The sequence below is a fragment of the Xiphophorus maculatus genome, chromosome 24 (assembly GCF_002775205.1).
Source record: "Xiphophorus maculatus strain JP 163 A chromosome 24, X_maculatus-5.0-male, whole genome shotgun sequence".
NCBI lineage: Eukaryota > Metazoa > Chordata > Actinopteri > Cyprinodontiformes > Poeciliidae > Xiphophorus > Xiphophorus maculatus.
This window is the reverse complement of record NC_036466.1, coordinates 5,004,993-5,010,992: the sequence shown is the minus strand read 5'-3', so window position 1 is coordinate 5,010,992 and position 6,000 is coordinate 5,004,993.

Here is a 6,000-nt window from a genome sequence, read left to right as displayed (position 1 = left end):
CAAGGGATATTAATGCAAATACTTCACACACAGTAACAACAATAACAACATATTTTCAGACAAATATTTGTCAGCAGACACAATATCTTTCACTGGTGTGCATGCGAGTCATGCTGCATGTATTCGCCATGGTAGCAATGCATATTGTGTGTTTGTGTGTAACACTCTGTATTTCTGTGTGTGTTGTGGAGCTACACCTCCAGCATGAGGAACGGACCGCCATCAAAAATCTCCAAATTGTAATTTTTTTGAGAGCTTAGATTTTACGATGGAGTACAGTTTGCCCCCAGTTTAAACCAGTTCAAACTGAAAGTCTTAAACTTTAAGATAGATAGATAGATAGATAGATAGATAGATAGATAGATAGATAGATAGATAGATAGATAGATAGATAGATAGATAGATAGATAGATAGATAGATAGATAGATAGATAGATAGATAGATAGATAGATAGATAGATAGATAGATAGATAGATAGATAATTATTTAATACTCAGTGAGTTTTCTAATATGCTTAATATTTTTAAAGACTATTATTCTTTTTTTGCAAGTTTTTTTTTTTTTTTTTTTTAGATCATTTTGTGAAAGTTATTGACATAAACACTTCTACTCCAATTACAACTCAGAATGCCCCATAACAGGTCAAACAACAAGAGGGCAGAGAATACTTTTTGCAAGCGGCAGCTCAAATAGTTTCTCATCATTAGCTTAGTCTGCAGTGATCTTTCATACCGTCTCAATGATGTGCATTGTTTGTCTGCGTTTGCGACCTGCAGCACGATCTGAAACCGCCTCCAGTCTGAGTCATGCCAGTTGCGTCCTCAGCATGATCCTAGCAAAGGTCTTCTTTAACTGGACGCTTGGAAATGAGGCAGATAAGTGTTTAAAACACGGGTGCATGTCAGAGGTGAAATGCACGCAGCCGGACAAAAACGAAGTGCCCACACGAGACCCACACAACAAACTAAAGGCGGCAAATACAAAAAAAAAAAAAAAAAAAAAAAGCAGAGGAAGGGTCAGGAAGTCACGAAACAGCAGCGTGTGGGCAGGGCGCATGAAAAACAGCAGGGATTCGTGTTTCGAACAACAATCCCGAGCAAGTCTGTCATTTTTACAGCCTGACACATCGAAGCGAACCTGCCATTCGCTGGCTCAGCAAACAGAAAAGAAAAGGTGACAGTGAAGCTCGTGATGTGGCATTGTGGGCTGAGTTGGTGTGAGAGAGTGAAGATGGAGTCCTGACACGACGCAGTGTCAAGCAAATACTTCAAGTCACTTTCTTTTAGTACTATATTAACACCCCTTGAACTCTCAAGGGGAAACGTATATAATAAAGGGACATTTGCATAAATATTCTCCTTCTTAATAATAAAGCAGAATTTGAAGACGAGACACTGAACCCAAGATGAGGCACATTAAGATCAACTCTGTCTTTTTTCATTTGGCGCTCCGTTGAAAACGTTCCCAGTCGTTCCTCTTGTTCTCCTGACAGCGATCGGTCTGAACTGCAGTCGCCATTTGTTGCTTTTGTTGCTCTTCCAATAAAACAGTTTCATTGGGTTTGACCAATACTTCCCAAATAGTGAGAACCGGGACTTAAAGGGATACCGTTAGTTATAAAAGTAGACCTCATTTGGGAAATATTTATCTTACATGTAAGAGCAACGCAGTAACAACACTGTAGGTTATTTAGTATTTTACCGTTTTTAATCAAATGTTTTCACAGGAACGTCGCCGTGTTGTTCACGCTGCAGTGTACTGTAAATTAGGATTGATATAGCTGATCATGGCCCAGATTCCCTTCCAGATGTTGAACTAGAATTTTGTGAAGGTTAATACGTTTTTGCACACAGATAAAAACGGATCTGGTCTGATTTCATTAGCAGTTTTATTTCTGTATTTTTGTCAACTTCGCTTCCTATTTTCTTTGGTAGAGTCGGTGAAGAGCCTGTTGTGACTAGTAGATTTGGTAAGATTGGTTTTATGTTGATCATTTATTCTGACGCCACAGGCCTGTTTCGCCTTGCAGATGTTTTCCACTTACACACATCATCCTGGACGTAGGTCAAAACTAGAACTTCATCAGACGCTCATCAGACACACATGCCTGAGGGATTTGTGACTTGCTTCTCCACATGCAGGAGTGGGAAAGCCTACAGGGTTTGTTTGTGCTCTTTTTCATCAGGGAGGAAAAACTGACTAAAAGATTACTTTGCTTTTTGCACTGTGCAAAAGTTTTACGGGTTTTTTTTTTTTCATGTTTTCCGTCCGAGCAGCCAGAGCTCGTTTATATCTTCCAGAGCCGTCTCCATCAAGGCGGATCTCCGGACTTTCTGAAGCTCTTTGTTTTGCTTTCGTGCCCCGTGGGCAGGCATTACCGCACAGTGATAAAATCTGCAGCTGTTGGGGGGGGGGGAATAAATAGGAAACAGTTTGTGCAGCTTTCCCATCTGGTCTTACTAAAAAGAGGAGGAGACACTCAAGCTCCAGTCTGTTCCAACTAGTTCTTCCCTCTCGACTCCATTCATAATTTACTGCCCCGGTGTTTCGGTAAGTTTACAGAGAGAAGGCAAGCAAAGACGAGCCTCCTTCTCTCCTGCTTGTTTTCATCATCCAGCACAGAGCCCTCTCCCCCCCACCACCCCTGGTTGTCTGGTTGCCCTACTTTCTCGCTGTGGAGAGGCAATAATCAGCCTCCTCATCTCTGTTGCTGCAGATTTTTTATGGCCATGCCTGCAACGCCTGCAATCTAAACCATCTGCACCTCACAGCGTGCCGTTTATTGAAGAGGCTGTTTATTTACGAGAGGTGCGCCGGTATTTTTTGGCCCATATTTTGAATTCAATAACCTGGTATCGAAATGCGGAACAGCGGGCCTTCGAACACTTTGTGATATTTTGGACAGGACATGTTGTTAAGCATCTGCATCGGGCCTGTGAAATCAACAAGAAAATCTAGGTCAACATGCTCCTTTTTATGAAATACTGAAACTAAAATACAAGACCATGCACATGCTGCGAGACGTAACTAGTCCTTTTTTTCCCCCAATAACATTGTTACAATCTAATAATTACTAAACTACAGGCCCACAGCACCACAACTCCTCCACTGTACTTAACATTGGGCAGAAGGTGCTTTTTGTAGTCTTCATTCCTTAGTCGTTCGTTTCCAGCCATGCCTATTCCTCTTTAATCAAAATCCAGCTTGTTTGCCTAGAGAGTCTGGTGCGGTTGGGGAGGTGTGAATGTGCAATCGAACCTAAAGGGCAAACTCCGGTTCGCCTGCGAACCTCGGTCTGGGTTTTGGTCGAAGTGAACTCTGCTTTGGTTTGAACGGATATGTGAACGCCAAGCGGAGCGAAGGCAGCTCCAAGCGCATTAACCGTACTATCATACAGAGTATTCTGGGTAAATACAACCAAAACAAATGCATGAGTCCAGCACTAGTGGGAGAAATGACTTGTGGTCTTTAGCCAAAGATACAAAAGAGAAATCCTACAACCGCTAAAATCTGACGACGACTCTCCAGTTTTGTTTACATTTGATGAGGAAATGTAAATAATGTCTTCTTCGGAGAGCTAGACACTTGTTCATGAAGCAACTTTGGACCCATTTACACTTTGAAAACCAGGGATTGTTCCGTTTCATAATTCCGTGTGCATTGTCCTGTTAAGAGCGAAACAAATAATTGCTTCACCGTTATCTATTGGTGCAGATAGAATCCGTAGCTAAAGATAAACAATTCGTTCTCATAATTGAAATAAATGTTCAGTATTGTTTTTACCCCCCAGATGTTTAGTTTTGTGGTTATTTCATATTCCCGTGAAAACTGTGATGATGAGGATCCTTGTGTAGAGAATTAGCCGAGCTTTCTGACTCCGATTCTGATTGACCTGTAACGGATTCTAACTTTTGAACATATTTGATTTTGCTGAAGTGGAACTCAGTGCCCTTATGACTAAAGTTGTTTTCTGTGACGCAGATTTGTCTGTGCAGCCGACTATTTGCATTTCTTTGTTCTTAACGTTTGAAATAAATGATTGTTCCCCCTTAAAAACTTGTCGGTGCGGTCATTCGTGTCAGGCTCCTTCAGAAACCTAGACATTAAAATTAAATGATCCCATTTAATTAGGAAAACCAGTAAAGTTGCTACAATTAGATTCCTAGTAAATGTTGTTTTGTCTGAGCAGTTAGATGAGAAATTGGACTTTTGAGAAAAGAGACTTTAGAGTTAAATGTCAATTTAAAAGTACATGAAGATGTAATGCTGATGCTGAAACCGTTTGACTCATTTGGGTGGCACCGACTAAAAGCCTGGAGAAACACATTTGGAGAATATATAATAACATTTACATCCTGAAAATGATTTATGATCCCTGACACAACATGAGCTCATCTTTAATCTGAATATGCAGCCCAACATTTGATTTTACGAAGCAAGACGGAAGCGCTCAGCTCTTGCCGGTAAAGGAGATTGTGTTTGCGCAACTCAGGTGGAGCAGGGTGCAGCTCCGTCACGTGCTGAACGTCAAGGGCTTCCTTTATTACACCTGGAAAACTGCATATCCACGTCACAGCTTCAACACTTTCATCCCACATTCCTGAAACTCAGCCATAGCCAGCATGTCTTGTCCGTGCAAATACAAACACTGCTCAGACGGCAGCGCCTGAGCCACGCCCCGGAGTACGCCTCAATCCGGTTTCTCTGTAATTCCGATCCGGAGAACACAGCTCAGCTCCTAGGAACAGACAATCTTCACCCGCTGGGCTCGTTTAAATGTTTAGCCACCTGCTAATTGTTCGTTCTTAACATCTGACCCCAGAGCACCAACGTGTGCATAGAGAATGTTTAAAGTTGACCCACACCAGTGTTCTAATGCTGTTTAGTCCAACAAGGTCCATTGGGAGCAATTAGACGCCTGCAGAGGTCACAGAGGTTTCTCTTTTTCATTTCTCCACCCTGGTAAACATCGTGTCACCCCACACTTCCCAGCACTCGCCAGTCAGGATTACTGCTTCCTGAACCAGGACCTTCCTTTTCCAAACAAAGTATGGCGAATAAACTCTTCGCTCCCTGGTGGTAAAGCCACACCGACACTGACTGTCCGGTGGTTTCCCTGGACGTTTTTCAAAGCTTTAAAGCCACAATCGAGCAGTTCAGGTCAGAGGGGAAACGCAGGTTTATGCGGAAATTGAGATATTCAGCTGAAACAATCCATTTTTTTTTCCTAGAAGAGAAAACAGACGCCGTGTTACATTCATCTGGTGCTTGTTCACAACAGCTCAGGAGAGGATAAGGCCACCAGTTACCAGGTGGCTGTCTGGACAAACCATTCAGGAAAACATGTCGTCCTTCAAACTAAATACTATGAACCAAAGTTACTGCCTGAATAAAGCATTTTCATTTTTCATTTAAAATGATCCCTCACTACATTTTTTTTTGTCTACAACAGTAAAATAATTCCAAAGCGCCTTCCAGGTCAGAAGCTTGTCATTTTTTTGTAGACTGCATGGTTGTTTATGTGTTTATTAAAATTCTCCAACTGAACTCAATGATTTCTCGGGGTTGGAGGCACCAAGGGTAAACCCCACCACCACCTTATAGCTTTAAAGTTATGCCAAAAATTATTTTCCTAAAACTTCTGTTACAGCAATATTACAACACCTGTTCATGGAGGTGGAAGATGATATGAAGGAAAGCACAGTTCCCGATAGTGCCTGTCCTTTTCCAGGAGGGAGGTCGCAGGGTTTTGTGGGTTTCTTTTTGAAATAAAACCTGGTTAAAAAAAAAACAAAAAAAAAAAAAAACTGAATTCCGAGAAGAACCATCGACATACCATAAGGAGTAAAAACCAGTCTGAACAAGCAATGCGTCGTTTGCTTGCAGTGACAAAAATGGATAAAATATCTGTGATGTCAAAAAGACTGAAAACTCTTGTGACGCTTATCTGTGGTCGTGTTTTAAGTTTTTACTTCCAGGTAATGTTTCTGTTTACCAAC